This window comes from Lactuca virosa, chromosome 8, assembly GCF_052849685.1.
Source record: "Lactuca virosa cultivar CGN04683 chromosome 8, Lactuca_virosa_CGN04683_v6, whole genome shotgun sequence".
Taxonomy (NCBI): domain Eukaryota; kingdom Viridiplantae; phylum Streptophyta; class Magnoliopsida; order Asterales; family Asteraceae; genus Lactuca; species Lactuca virosa.
Window position 1 is genome coordinate 25,889,917 of NC_136433.1, and position 17,622 is coordinate 25,907,538.

The following is a 17,622-nucleotide window of genomic DNA, read 5'->3' on the forward strand; positions in this document are numbered from 1 at the left end:
TAAAACAGAATGATCAAGATATCCAAAAAGGGGATCCTTCCACACCGTTTCTCCTTAGAGCTTACAGATCTAACATTAGTTCGGGTATAGGTCGTGTGCTTTCAGTAGTACGGGCCCAATACTACCTTCCACACCTACATGTACCTTGCCTAAGGCTCTACCTAATAAATCTAATTCGTCCCAGAACAAAACATATCTCACAACTACCGCATACCCAAATCCTAGGCTATCCTAAGATTTTCTCAATCCCATCAAACCAGAATCATAACAGACATAACAGGCTGCCCTATGTATGCAAATTATACACAGAACATGATCAAATAGACTTTCGAATAACAGACTCTACCCTAGGACCACAACCAGACAAGGAAGAGGAAATAAGGCCAAATCAATCATTCTAAGGCTATTAGATCCTAACCGTATACAATTTTTAAAACATACACATACAAAAAATCCATCCGACTATCATATTCCAAACATCAGTATAACATGGCTAACATATTGGTGAACCACTTACTTGAGCTCAGCCGATTACGCGCATTGCACTCTCCCCTTTTCAGTTTTAAGAAGTTTTTAACTTTTGATTTTTGAAAACAATTTTACCATTTCCTTAGTTTGAGTCCTGACACACCCGAGAATGTGCCCGAATTGAAACATCCCAAAAATACAGTCCAAAAATTTCATTTTAAATCATTAAGAAAACCATAGTTATCAAACATCATAAAAATCATAAGTCGTGTATCTCCAAATATCATAAACATCTGTCAAATATATTAGAGTATAAACATCCCAAGCTAAACAAATGGTGTGTGCACTCCATGTTGGGTTTTGAGCATTCTAGCACTCCTAAGGTGTACATGCAACTCTAAATACCTTGGATCTATGTTTTCTCTATTATACATGCAAATATGAATATTCCAAGGTATTACCCTATCTAGCATACAATCTTTGATACTTGGGTAATAAAACAAGTTTGAAGACATACCTTTTTATGTAGCTTGATTCCTTGATGCTTAAGATGTTGGGTTTTGAGCATTCTAACACTCCTATGGTGTACATGCAACCCTATAAACCTTGGATCTATGTTTTCTCTATTATACATGCAAATATTAACTATTCCAAGGTTTCATCCTAACTAGCATATTATGAAGCACCTATAATACAAAGTTCTAGTTAGATGACATACATTTTGATGTGGCTTGAAGTCTTGATGTATTTGGCCTTAAGAGCTTAGCACCAATAGTATCAAATGCCTCAAATGGAATCACAACACACCTAGGACAAAGGTGGCTCTTGAGAGAGAATTCCATGCACCAAAACACCTCCATATTTCTCTAAGAAAAGAAGTGGTGATTGTGGCTATGGAGTAACCTATTTATATGTAGGATTCCAAGGGTCATGGGTATAACCCATAATCCATACCCATGGGTTTTATGATCCATGGTTCATGTGGCCCAACTCTTTATGTATCCATACATAAACTTGGTCCAACATGGATCATAAGCCCAACACATATAAATATAACTAATTATCATAATTAGTCCCCATAGATTTAATTAGTCTCTTTTGATCACTAAATTAATTCCAAATTAATTCTTGATCGATACTAATTAAAACATATGATTTCATATTAATATATTATAACTTATAATATATTAATAAACCATAAATAACCTTCTCTCAAAAGTCCATCCTAACAAATTGTCCTGATGATATGCAACCCAAATGGACCATGCTACTCTCGGGTCAAGTACATACCAATAATAGTTATGGGCTTAGACATCTAATCCAACATAAGAGCCGAGTGCCCCAAGTGTGACACCTCAAATGGTTCACACAACATCAAATACACTTGGAATAACTTAGAGAGAAATAAACCACTTCATGAAATCGGCTAGCCCTCACCATACACACATAGTTCTCTCTTGGTCTCACATGGTGGCCGATTTTGATAAGAATAAGATGCTTATATAGTTTGTCACAATTAGGGTTACACCATGTAAACCCTAATTGTCATGGCCTTTCATTTCCATGATCCATGGGTACAAAAACACCATGGAGCATCCATGGAGCATCCTATGGGTTTTAGCCCAACTTGATAATCCATGGAGCATTAGCCCACTATACAAGTATGGATGATTTACACAATCAACCCATATATTTAATTAGTCTCCTTTTGATCACTTAATTAATTCCAAATTAATTCTTGATCACTACTAATTAAATAATCTTATTAATATATTAGAACTTATAATATATTACCAAACCTTAAGTGTTATTTCTCTCAGTTTAGTCTATCCAAATGCATGATGCCATGCAACCCAAATGGACCATGCCAACCGGGTCAAGTACATACCAAATATTGTTATGGACTTAGACACTAATCCAACAGTCTCCCACTTGGATAAGTCTAAAACTATTATTGAGTATGACTTCAAAAACCGACTGGCAATCGTTGCTCTTTAAGCCGTTGTTGAACTCTGACGTTGTAACTGAACTCTAATCTCGTCAATGACTTGTCCATTAGATAAGGGATCATATATTCCTCCATTCTAGATATCATATAGACTGAGACATAGATTATAAATCATTCTCTCTGTCCATTTGTTGTTTCCTGATTTCCGATTCATGATGACTGACTGATTGAACAAATAAAATCAGTCCTGGCTTGGCCAAGCACTCACATGTGTCATCGCTAAATCATCGAGGGGCCCACATATATCACTTTTATCCCCAAGGTAAAAGGAATGGATAAACTTCGACTCATATGGCTTATTCTACTACTTGTTGAATCATACACAAAGGCACGTTTTATAACATCGAGTTACCAATGCGTTTTCGTGCAATCAATATATAACCAACTCATAATAACAACTCATATCTCTAGGTTTGAATAATATAAGATATTATCGTCTCATGATCACTCATGATAAAATCCATGAAGTGAGTCAAATGAGCGTGGGTTGTATCCAATACTCAGAACTTATGAGCACTCATGAGTGTTGTAGCACCGCTTTGTCCAACATCTTAGACCTCTACAAGCCAACCCATGACAGTCTTGATTCATATCTACTTCCAACATATGACCGACTGTGGATGGTTTGAATAACTTAGTCATTCAGGAAGAACGACCTAGTTATTCTGGAAGTCAAAACATGCAAAGTGAAACACAAGAATAATCGAATCCAATATGGTCTCAGAACTTATGAATATAAATAAAACACCTTTTATTTATCACCATATTGATTACCCATTATTCATTGTATACTGTTTCAACTATCAACGTTATACTTGAATTAAAACAATAGTTGTCCCATGCTCCAAGCATGTACACTATGTTTTCTAAACACTAGTGATGCCATACACCAAGTATGCACACTATGCTTGTCTAAACATTAGTTATGCCATACATCAAGTATGCACACTAAGTTTGTCTATGATCTTTACTCTGTGAAATATATCGATTGAACATAATTCTAATGATTCTCATTTCACAATCCCAATTCCTTACCGCAAATGCAAGAATTCCAAATCCTGCCATTTACCAAAATCTGTTAGATTATAAACTTATATGCATTGATCCTCTTGTAATGATTATGCACAAAGTCACAAAGACTTGTCAACAGACATTACAGAGTATTCCAATGGAGATCAACGCCATGGAAATATCCTTCTTGCATTAAGTTTTTCTAATCTTACACAGATTGAATAATTTCCACCCGTGGAAACATTTCCATATTCCCATTTTGACTATCACTTCTGAACAAGAGTTGCCTCTTTTCAGAATATGTCAATATGGTCCTTCCAAAATTAACACTATACTTCCAACTGTCCCTGGGCAACCAATCTTTGGTAAACCTTAGATTGTCCTCGACAATTGCTTAATCATTTTAGTCATTTCCAATTCTAGAATTTTCCCTTCTTAATGCCTTGAGCATTTGGAAAATTTAGAACGGATGAATATTATAGCACATGCAATCGATCCTATATCTGAAGCATATGGGATACGATTCATGATGTCTCACATAAAGACATGATACTAGACCAGTCTTTTGCTATAGTATTTCTGTATCTATTTGCCAAGTTCTCATAATTCAGATTATGAAAAAGGATGCCATAATCATAATCGAATTTTAAAACGCAAATAATGGACCCATATATAGAATTATTTCTATATCTATTTGCCAAGTTCTCATAATTCAGATTATAAAAAGGGATGTCGTAATCATAATCGAATTTTAGAACGCAAATAGTGGACCCATATATAGAATTTCCTTATGTTGAGCCATTCCAACACAAAATTCATATATATCCTTGACTAAATATGATTAAAACCTCAATCTAAGCTTTTAGAATTGAAATGAAGTATAATTTCCTCTCCCTTAATTATAGCAAAACAACTTGTCAACCCCTGCAACTTCACGAATTGAAACTTTTGTTTTCTATAATTAACATTGCTGTCTTGCAATACTAATCATAATTATCATGCTCCCACTAACATGAGAATTATTATCATAACACTTATGCTCCAATAGCTTTGACATGTATCCAGAAAACAGCTGGACTTCTAGAAGTCAATACTTTATTGACTTTCTTACCAAAGTTCAGATTTCTGATACGAGATGGCTTTGATAAGACTTTATCAGGATCATACACCTTTCCTTAGATAGCACACATGTGTCTAAACAATTTCAGAACTATGAAAAGGGATGCCGTAATCATAGTCTCAATTGTTCAGACCTTTGTTATTCCTCACAAGTCCATGTTAGTGTGTCGGTTAACCACACACGCTCCACTAACGACTTTGAGAATGCAAATATCACACTTGCTATCTACCTAAAATCTACTTAGTGAAAGCGTTTCCTCACCATCATATTCATGAATCGGAGAGAAACCTTATGACACTTAGATTGTTTATGGTGTAAGTGTTCTTATCCAAACTCATATGGACTGAACTCAATCTTACTTTCTTGCCACCTGGCAGCACAAGGGCCTGCCATTGCTTCCAAGTTGTTATGCAACCAATTGAGAACTCTCAGAACTCATATGCAAAGCCAACTTTCACTGGAATATGCACAGAAGTAGGAATATGTCAATCACGATAGGTTATAAACCTCAAGTCGTGTGCTAGTGATGAACTACAGGTTTTATTCTTGATTAGATCTTGAAGTTTTTCCAAGATCTCTAAGACTCCCACTGTCCTCTTGACATATAAGACTCACTTGTCAAATATTCAAGAGATAGTGCGGACTCTTTATCAAGACAAACACTTCACACAATTGGCCTAATTTGGTCTTTGTTTTATCCAAAACATCACAACTTACCAATTTCAAATGTACAAGAGTAGGACACTTTTACTCTTACATTTGACAAGTGTTATAAACCTTTCTTTAATATATGTCACTCAACTTACAGTCTTGGAGTATGACTCTAAGACTTGTTTTGGAACGAAGTATGAATCATCTTCTTGATTTAACCATTTCCACAATTCTTGATTCCTCTTCTTAGCCATATGAATGCATTAAGATGTCCTTAGAGGACTAATTGTGACATGATTTCTAAATCATTAAGATGATCACAAAACATGATACTAAAGTACTCTCCCATCTTTCTAATTTGAGAGACTTTTATCCTTCTGCCTGATTTGATTCTTCTCATTCGTTCTGCCATACATCGAAACTTTCCAACGTTTCAGAATTATACTTAAACTAGTAAGTATAACCATATTTACTAAACTTTAGTAAAGCATGACGAATAGTCTTATCTATCTTTTGTGGTGGACTTGATCAGTGCACCAGAATGTGTACTCGATCCCTTAGTCCTTCACTTGACTCACATATACATGTGAACAAGGAATTATTCTTAATTTTCCAAAGTTGAAAATTCTCATTCATCATACTATACAACTTGCATGATTTCCAAGTTTCTATCCAACTGAAACCTTGGGTGATGAGAATCTTTCCTTATTTGGTAAATTATGACACTACCACAAACGAAAGAATCAAGTCCATTTTTCCAATATTGCTATCAATGGAATCATATAAACAACCATTTTTCACAAATGCCACTGTAAGGATATTTAAAATAAATATAAAATTAAAACCTTTTTATTTTATTTCAAAAGTCTGCGGAAAAACTTATCCTTACAGTGCAAATGCATATGAAAAACTTGTTGTTATCTATTCCTAAGCAATATATCATAACTCCTAAGCAACAGCTCAAAAATTCTGATCACCGAACCATGCGATCGAAATCCATCTTCACGATCAGAATCAGCATATACTTCCTTTAAGTTTCTTCACTTTTCTTTGATTCTTAAAGCAACAACATGCGACCCAGTCACATCATGTAATGAGAATCTCAGAATAGAAACTTAACAGAGTTAGATAGTGGACTTCACCTGAAGTAGAATCAAACATCTTGACTTGATCAACCCTATGATCCTTCAGGTAAATAGGCAGTTTTGTAACCAATGCCCCTTCCTTTGGCAATATAAACATATGGACTCTATGGAAATGGTACACGGGACTATCACAGATTTAGACTTTTTCTTTACCATTTGGTCAACCGAGTTGACTATGGCCGATCCCTTTCCATTGGGAAGAGAAAGCTTTTTTGGATTTTCAATGTTACCATTGTCAATGTCCATGGAAGTTTGGGAAGTTGATCTTCTAATCAAATTTGTTTTACCAGTGCTCCAAATCATTGTTGATTCAGCAGCACCTAGCAAATAGATAAGATCATTAAGGGTCATGTCACAGTCTGTTTCATAGTAGTCCCAAGGAAACTCACTATGTGACTTAGAAAGTGATTGAACATCCAACTTTCTTAAGACTTTGACACCTAACTCTCCCGGCTTGTCAATATGTGACTTCATCTCCAAGATGTGAGCACACATAGACCTTGCTTGCCAATAGGGCTTGAGTGACCTTGAACTTGTGGGTTAGGGAGAATAATTAGAGGAGGTGGAGGAAGTGAAGTTCCAAGAGATTTGGGAAGATCATAGATGTCTGAACTAGACATCTTTTGGGAGATATTCAAGATAGTTGATCTAAAGTCCTTAATATAACACCCAATACGAAATATTAAGGCTAGGACCCAACACAATAATTTTATAACTTGGAAGAGGGATGCCGTAATCCAAGCTATAAATATTTGAAGGTAGGCGAATGACGATTCACCAATTTCCACCATGAAAACGAAATAATTTATTAGGTTTTAATTGGATTTGAAACTCCTAGATCTTTTGAGATTCATTGAACTGTTCAATGGCATGTTTCAATCTCGAGTGTGCTATTCAGGTTTTGTGACTGGGATGCTGAGGATCACAAAACAAGGTGTGAAGTAACCATGCAAATTACTTGGTACTCTTAAATGTTTATCACTCAACCGCTGTGCCGGTTAACCACACACGCTCCACCGTGCTATGATAAACTTTAAGAAACCCTTTGCCTACTTTGGATTAGCACCTTATTCAAATTTTCCTAAGTAACTAAGATTGGGAATTTATAAGTGTTTAGTTACTTAGTATTTATCATTATACTTATAATGAAGAGATAATTATAGTCCTTGTCCTACCCGTTCGACTAACGACCCTCCACCAGTCAAGGAAGCGGTGGGTGAGAGTGGACACCCATTAAACTGCCATTTTATAGGCGGTAACCTTATACCCCCTTATAGGTCGGCTTCGTGAATGAGGCCTACTAACGGTAAGACTGACTTGCTCTTATACATACATATATATATATATATATATATATATATATATATATATATGTATATGTATATATGTATATATATATATATATATATATATATATATTATTAACTTATAATACTATAAAGTATAAGGGTTGAATTTTAACTTTTAAAATTCTAAGGGCTTAACTTGGAATTAAAGTAGTCATAAGGGAAAACTTCTCAAATTCCAAAACTTGAGGGCAAGTTTTGAAACTATTCAAAACTATTCAATTCCATAACTTATGTGTTTAAAGTAGTTTTAATACAAAAAACTCTTCAAGTTCCATAACTTGAGGACAAGTTATGGAAGACTTTAAACTATTAAAAGAATGTAACTTTTCCTTTATTCATAACTTATGAAATATTTATGAGTTTTATGATTCTTAAATGTGACTTTTCATGTGACTTGAGGACAAGTTACAAAAACACATTTTAGAATCAACTCTTAGATTAAAATGGATTGAAAACAACAATTTCACATAACTTTTCTATTAATCTAAGCAACTCATAAGAACAAGATAATTCAATCAAACTTTTTCATGTAATTAGACTAACCATTAAACTAATACAAAACATGAATCTATTGACAATTATCTTTGAAATTGGATTAGAATGAACATTACCACATTAAAAACAGGTTTATAGGTTCAAAAACAGCTTAGGGTAATGTTCCTAGTCCAATTCCAGCCAAAACAGTCGAAGATATGCTGTCTGGGGGTCCAACTCGTCGAGTGCACGAACCAACTCGACGAGTTGGATGAGTTTTGCCTTGGACTCGTCGAGTCCCTTTATGGACTCGGCGAGTCTGCTGTTCAGACAGCAAAAAACTTCGATTTTTCAGCAATTTTAGCAAGTATAACAAGAAAATAAGCCTAGGCTCTGATACCACTGTTGGGTTTTGAGCATTCTAACACTCCTAAGGTGTACATGCAACCCTAAATACCTTGGATCTATGTTTTCTCTATTATACATGCAAATATGAATATTCCAAGGTATTACCCTATCTAGCATACAATCTTTGATACTTGGGTAATAAAACAAGTTTAAAGACATACCTTTTTATGTAGCTTGATTCCTTGATGCTTAAGAGCCGAGTGCCCCAAGTGTGACACCTCAAATGGTTCACACAACATCAAATACACTTGGAATAACTTAGAGAGAAATGAACCACTTCATGAAATCGGCTAGCCCTCACCATACACACATTGTTCTCTCTTGGTCTCACATGGTCTCACATGGTGGCCGATTTTGACAAGAATAAGATGCTTATATAGTTTGTCACAATTAGGGTTACACCATGTAAACCCTAATTGTCATGGCCTTTCATTTCCATGATCCATGGGTACAAAAACACCATGGAGCATCCTATGGGTTTTAGCCCAACTCGATAATCCATGGAGCATTAGCCCACTATACACGTATGGATGATTTACACAATCAACCCATATATTTAATTAGTCTCCTTTTGATCACTTAATTAATTCCAAATTAATTCTTGACCAATACTAATTAAATAATCTTATTAATATATTAGAACTTATAATATATTACCAAACCTTAAGTGTTATTTCTCTCATTTTAGTCTATCCAAATGCATGATGTCATGCAACCCAAATGGACCATGCCAACCGGGTCAAGTACATACCAAATATAGTTATGGACTTAGACACTAATCCAACACTGCAATCATCCCGAGCTCTTCCCCTTACTACCGGAAGTACCTGAAACCAAAACTGAACACTGTAAGCATGAAACTTAGTGAGTCTCCCAAACTACCACATACAATACACATAATCACATAATCACATAACATAACATTGGGCCTTGCTCGCTACATCGGGCCCCGCCCGGCATCGGACCGAAGTCCGGGATCGGGCCCCCCCCGACATCGGACCGAAATCCGACATTAGGCCCCGCCCGGCATCGAGCAAAGCTCGGTATACATATCAACATATCAACAATACACATAATAAGTACATAACATAAACATATAAACATTCCTCGGGCCCCACCCGACAGCGGACCGAAATCCGGAAACATATAACATAGCATATAAACATTCCTCGGGCTTTCCCCGACATCAGACCGAAGTCTGGAACATATAAACAAGCACATGCAAGAATCACGAAGACATCAAACATACAAACATTCTTCGGGCTTTCCCCGACATCGGACCAAAGTCCGGAAGCATATAAACAAATAAACCTAAATCGGCCACTGCCCGGCATCGGAACGAAGTCTGGCACATGCTAACATACATAAACGGGCCGACATTGGTGCCTTAGACCCGTTCCTAGGAGGAAACTCACCTTGTAAAGCTGAGTGCTGAATCTCACGGTAAGGAATCTCTAGTGGCTGCTCTAACGACTCCTCGACTATCATTACAACAACACTTAGGCATGTTTGGCACGAAGCTTTTGGAAGCGTTTGAGAGCTTCTAGCTTTTAGCTTTTGACAAAACGCTCTAGTTTATACAAAAATCTTCATTTGGCAGTACGAGCGTTTAGCTTTTAGTTTAAACAAAACGCTCCAAATCTAAAAGCTACTTCATGTAGCGTTTAACAAAACGCTACCGAGCTTTTGAAATCAATTTCCATAATTACCCTTAAAAATATATTTATATATTTGTTTATTTTTAATCAATTGTCCTTTTATGTAATTTTATATATTTCAAAAGCTTCCAGCTACTTTTGCCAAACACTCATATAACAAGTAAAAGCTACAGCTTCCCACTACCAGCTACCCGCTACATGCTACCCGCTACCCGCTACCAGCTACCAGCTACCCGCTAACCGCTTCCAGCTAACAGCTACTTTTGCCAAACACGCCCGTAGTCAAAATCCATAATCCTTCTTAGGGTAAAATGACCATTTTACCCATGGTCTAACTTGGACCATAACCTAGTCCCAATTCCATCTAATTTCTCCAAGCCCACTAATGGCCCACTAAAGGCCCACGAATGGCCCAAATTTCTAAATTGGGTGCAACTCCTCAAATGCGCCTTCCCTTAAGCCCAAACATGTCCTTGACCCATTAACTCACTTCTGATGGCCCATTAAGGCCCAATAGCTGATAGGTCCAAAGATTTGTCCCAGTCCGAGGCCCAAAAGACGTGAAGCCCAAAATTCTGAGAGTACGCTGAGCGTACTCCTCTATACGCTAAGCGTATAGCTTGCATGGCTTGTACGCTGCACGTACTAGCTTGTACGCCCAACGTACTACCCTATTAAGCCATATTCTTCAAAACTGCTTAATCCCTTAAGACATTAAGTCCAAATTACATATATGAGTCCATTAACATGTCTTAACTCATAAAGTCGATTACTTGGTGGCTTGCAACCCACCAAATGAACCCAAACTTGGAATATAGCAACTAACTTCCATGGAAATGACTAGAACTCATGCATGGTTACAAAAGAGCCTTAAAGATCAAAACTTTACAGACATAGGGACACATTTAGCACTAAGGGCGGCAACCCTAAGCCTAGAAACGAAGTTGAATCATAAAAATCCATTCTTGGGACCTAAGGAGGTCCAAAACTCCATTGACATAGATCTAAGCATTCATGAGGCAAGTTGGAAGCTTTATACATCCAATGAGTGACAAATGGTGAGATAATCTCGGATCCTTGAGCTCAAGATACTCATGTTCTTCTTCTCCAACTTCTCCTTTCTTCTTCAAAGCTCCAAATCTCCAAAGTAAGCTTCACAAGGCCAAAAACACACAAGGATGAAGTATGAAAGGGTTTCTAGGGTTTTTGAATCAAGGTGGCTGGTAAGGAGGCTAGGGTTTGAAGCATAATGTTGCTTTTATATGGCTTAAACCCTAAAAATTAGGGTTTTGAGTCTGCTCGTGTACGTTGCTCGTACTCCTTGGTACGCTGCGCGTACGCGCATGAGCCTTCCGAATCCAATGTTGCACTACGCCCCGCGTACGTCAAGCTTACGCCCAGCGTATGTCTTCCGGTAGCCCAACTGCAACGGCCTACTTTGCTAAAGTCCAACACAATAATCCACTTATCCAATTCATAGCCCAAAAATAAATAATGAGTATTTAAAATAAATAATACCTCAAGTGACGGATGTTACAATTCTCCCCCACTTGAATCAGACTTCGTCCTCGAAGTCCGTTGCGCCTGGAAATAACTCTGGGTAGTGCTCCTTCTTCTCCTCCTCAGGCTCCCAAGTCCACTCTGAGCCCTTGCGGTGCTGCCACTGCACCTTCACCATCTCTACCCTCTTGTTCCTCAGCTCCTTTGTCTTCCTGTCGACTGTCGAGAATGGATACCGGTCTCTCGATGTAGTTCAGGCTGTCATCAACCTGTATATCCTCTAAAGGCACAACTGCGGAGTCATCCACTAAGCACTTCCGCAGCTGACAGACATGAAAAGTACTGTGAATCTGACTGAGGTCTATTAGAAGATCCAAACGATAAGCAACCCGACCTACCCTAGCCAAAACCTTGAACGAACCGATGTACCTGGGGCCCAGCTTGCCCCGCTTCCCGAACCGGATGACACCTTTCCAAGGTGACACCTTCAGGAGAACCATGTCGCCCACCTGAAACTTCAAGTCTGATCATCGCTTGTCGGCATAGCTTTTCTGCCGACTTTGAGCAGTCTGGAGCCTACTTCGGACCTGCTGTATCCTCTCAGTAGTCTTGAGTACTACCTCAGTACTCCCCATGAATCTCTGACTGACCTCGCCCCAACAGATTGGGGTCCTACACTTCCTCCCGTAGAGCATCTGGAAGGGAGGTCGATCTATGGTAGCGTGGTAGCTGTTGTTATACGAAAATTCCGCTAACAGAAGATACATATCCCAACTGCCTCCAAAATCCAATACGCACACACGCAACATGTACTCGAGAGTCTGAATCGTCCTCTCACTTTTCCCGTCAGTCTGAGGGTGGAAAGCGGTGCTGAAGTGAATACGAGTACCCATCTCGTCGTGAAACCGCTTCCAAAATCTGGAAGTGAAACGAACATCTCGGTCTGACACAACCGAAATAGGCACTCCATGACGTGCCACCACCTCGCGAACATAGATCTCGGCTAGCTTCTCAGCCGATATACTCTCCTGGATCGGGATGAAATGAGCACTCTTGGTCAACCGATCCACAATGACCCATATCGAATCTACTCTATGTGCGGTCCTTGGAAGCTTCGTGATGAAATCCATAGTGATATCTTCCTATTTCCACACTCGAATGTCTAACGGCTACATCTTGCCGTGTGGTCGCTGGTGTTCAGCCTTGAATTTCCTGCAAGTCAGGCACCACTCTACGTACCATGCTATGTCCCGCTTCCTGCAGGGCCACCAATAATCAGGGCGAAGATCCCGATACATCTTCGTCGCCCCGGGATGGATGGAGAATCTCGACTTCTGAGCCTCATCCATCAGAACTTGGCGTACCCCGCCATAGTAAGGAACCCAGACCCTCCGATGCAAGGTCAACAATCTACGGTTGTCATAATCAAATGAGGCTACATGGCCTACGATCTGCTCACACTTACATCGCTCTTCCTTCATACCCTCAACCTACGCCTCACTGATCCGCTCCAACAACGGAGTAACCACTGTCATCCTCAGATATATGTCTCGTATCGGTTCCGCCACTGCCTTGCGGCTAAGAGAATCGGCCACCACATTGGCCTTCCTTGGGTGATAAAGGATCTCACAATCGTAATCATTCACCACATCTAACCATCGGCGTTGCCTCATGTTCATATTCCGCTGATCCATGAGGTACCTCAAACTCTTGTGGTCCGTGTAAATGGTACAACGAACCCCATAGAGGTAATTTCGCCAAATCTTGAGGGCGAAAACTACAGCCCCTAGCTCCAAAACGTGCGTCGGATAGTTAGCCTCGTGAGGCTTCAACTGCATCGAAGCGTATGCTATCACGTGACCTCGTTGCATCAACACCGCACCCATGCCTATGATCGAAGCGTCACAGTAAACCATGAAGTCATCGACGCCCTCTAGCAAAGTCAGAATCGGTGCCTCGCATAAACGCTGTCTGAGTGTCTTGAAGGCTGCCTGCTACTCAGGCCCCCAGCGGAATGTCACCAACTTCTTGGTCAGTCGGATCAAAGGAACAACAATCTTGGAGAAATCCTGGATGAATCTCCGATAATAACCAGCCAGACCAAGAAAACTCTGAATCTCAGTTGGAGACCTCATAACCTCCCACTGCATCACGGCCTCTATCTTGGCCGGATCGACCAGAATACCCTTCTGGTTGACAATGTGCCCCAGAAAATGCACCTCGTGCAACCAGAACTTACACTTGGAGAACTTTGCGAAAACTCTCTCCCTCCTCAGTGTCTCCAACACCTCCCTCGGGTGCTCCTCATGCGGCTCCTGAGTCTTGGAATAAACCAAGATGTCATCGATGAAGACTATCACAGACCGGTCCAACATCGGCCTGCACACGCGGTTCATGAGGTCCATGAACGCGGCAGGGACATTGGTGAGCCCAAACGGCATCACCATGAACTCATAGTGACCATAGCGAGTTCGAAAGGTTGTATTCGGCACGTCGTCGTCCCTGACTCGCATCTGGTGATAACCTGATTGCAGATCAATCTTGGAGAACCAAGATGCACCCTGAAGCTGGTCGAATAAATCATCAATCCTCGGGAGGGTATAACGGTTCTTCACCGTTACCTTATTCAGCTCCCGGTAATCTATACACATTCGATGTGACCCGTCCTTCTTCTTCACAAATAGGATCGGGGATCCCCATGGCGAACTGCTCGGCCTGATAAATCCCTTGTCTAACAACTACTGCAGCTGTGTAGACAACTCCTACATCTCGGGAGGTGCCAAACGATATGGTGCCTTGGTTATCGGAGCCGCACCAGGGACTAGGTCAATCCTGAACTCTACCTGCTTCTCTGGAGTTATCCCAAGCAAATCTTCTGGAAACACGTCCGGGTACTCCCGCACGATCCGTACATCATCCACAGTCGCCTTACCCTTATCCCGGGTATCCATAACATAGGCGACATAACCTGCGCAACCCTGTTGAAGGTAGCGCCTCGCTCTTGCTACGGAACATAGAGTTGGTCCACCATGCGACCTCTCACCCTGAATCACTAAACCTCGCCCACTTGGGGTCCGAACAGGCACTAGCTATTGCTCTCAGTCGATCACTGCCCCATTGGGGCTCAACCAGTCCATCCCTAGGATGACCTTATTCCCTCGAAGGGGAATGGGGACTAAGTCCATAGAAAACTGCTCATCAAATAACTACAGTGTACATCCCCGATGAACCCTCGCAAACTGAACGGTCCTATCATCTGCTATCTCTACATCAAGTGGACAGTCCAACTCCCCTGGAGCTCCTACAAATCGCTTGCTGAGCACGAGCGACAAAAAAAATCGGTTAGCCCCCGAATCAAACAATACCAGAGCTGATATATCGTCCACAAGGAACGATCCTATAACGAAACACATAAACATAAGTCATAATCAACATAAATAAAGAGATAAGGAGAAGATACATATCCGTCACCACATTGGGAGCTGCACATGCCTCCTCTGTTGTCAACTGGAAGGCTCTTCTCTTCGCCACTGGCGCCTCCGACCGGCCCTGGCGGTCGTCGGTAATCCTCAATGTAGCAGGAGTGGGTGCCGCCACCTGTCCTGCTGCTGATAAACTCGGGCACTGGGACCGCTTGTGTCCCCTATGATTGCACTGGAAGCAAATCAGATCTGATATTGTGGTGGTAGCAGTACAGTCCCTGCTCACATGTCCTGTTCGGCCGCACTTGAAGCAGCCCGAACTACCCGCCATGCACGCCCCCTCGTGCAACTTGCCGTACTTGCTACAACGGTTGCGGCCCTGATGGCTCCTCGATCGGTGATCTGATACCTTGGGCTTTTCGCTTGCACTCCCTGACTGAACCCCTTCCGGTTTCCTAGTCTTCTCCATCTCCAAATCCAGCTCCCTCTCCCGAGTCCTGGCAATCATATCCCCCAGCTTCTTGCAGCTGGATCTTCACACAAACTGGCGGATGTCACTCCGCATCATCTCATGATACCGGACCTTCTTCATCTCCTCCTCCGCCACGTACTGCGGAACGAGAAGGGCCCTCTCCCTAAACATGGCGGTGATCTCCGTCACCGTCTCAGTCATCTGCTGGAGATCCTAGAACTCCCGAGCAAGCTGTTGCACCTCAATCACATGTGCAAACTCGGCCCTGAACCTGGCCGAAAAGTCACTCCAAGTCATCACATCTAGAGCTGCATCATCTCCAATGGCATGTCCGACCTCCTCCCACCAGTCACATTCTATGTCCTTCAGAAGACAGGAAGCAAGTCGGACCTTGTCCCCCTCGGGACATCGGCTCGTACATAAGGCGTTGGCGACATCAGCCAACCACCTACTGCTAGCAATGGGGTCCCGAGCCCCATGATAGTCTGGAGCTCCACATGCTCAAAACTCCCTGAAAGTCATCGTGTGCGCCCCTAGCATGGCCGCCATCTCGGTGCGGAACGCACCCAACCTCTCATCAAGTATCTCCAAGATGCCCTCCTTGACCGTACCAAAGATCACACGAGCCTGGTCTAAAATACTACGCGTGACCTCAGATGAAATGAACTCTCTCATCTGCATATCAAGCTGCCCGACTCCAAAGCTCGAGCCTGATCCCTCACCGGCTCCCGAAGTGCCAACTGGTCTAGTGCGTAGCGTCACCATTATGAAAATACACCATAACAAACATCAGAATACTCGTCATAAATCGAGGGATCACACACACTACATGTTCCTTGGATTCATCTCAGCCTTCCTTGATTCGAGTACGAATCCTCTGCTTTCATTAGTACGGGCCCATACTACCTTCCACATCTATCCGTACTTTCCTCAAGAACTGCCTTGACTCCACCAAGTCCCTTCTGCTACTACTGTTGTTCTCGTGCTAATCTCATCCTAGGCTTGCCCTAGTTAAATCACCAACCCACTCTCCGCCATCAGCTGCATAAGAAGTACCTGCTATCTCCCACTAACTAGCTCACGAATACCATTACATATCACTAAGACTAGATAATTCTTCGAATGAGAGGTCCCACCCTACAACGGTTGGACTCAAACAAGAGCTGCGAAATAAAGCTAAACCTAACCTTCTGAAATTATTTATTCCTCGTAATATTTAACTTAACATATTCGTTTACTAGTTAGTTAAAGATAACTAGAAGTCCTAAAAGCACAAAGCAAGCAGCATTCGAGCATTGAGCAAACATAATCAAGCATATCCTAATCAGACCATCATATCACTGACTAATCAGTACTAGCATGCAGTTCACAAAGCTCATACTCGTATAACAGGCACATAAGGCATCCTTCCTAGATCCTGAGCCCTAATCTAGCATGCAGATATCATAAACATATTATAACATAAACTTGTATGGGTAATTTGGGAGTACTTACTTGAGCTCGGCTGATTGCATGCACCACACCCTTTTTCTCTTTTAAAATTCCTTTTTATAAAAATGGTTTTTCCTTTGAAAATTTTATACCAAGTCCTTAGTTTGAGTTCAGACACACCCGAGAGTGTACCCGAATGCCTCAAACCAAGGCTCTGATACCAACACGAAACATCCAAAAAATACAGTCCAAAAATTTCATTTTAAATCATTAAGAAAACCATAGTTATCAAACATCATATAAAAATCATAAGTCGTGTATCTCCAAATATCATAAACATCTGTCAAATATATCAGAGTATAAACATCCCAGGCTAAACAAATGGTGTGTGCACTGCAATCATCCCGAGCTCTTCCCCTTGCTACCGGAAGTACCTGAAACCAAAACTGAAAATCATAAGCACGAAGCTTAGTGAGTCTCCCCAAACTACCACATACCATACACA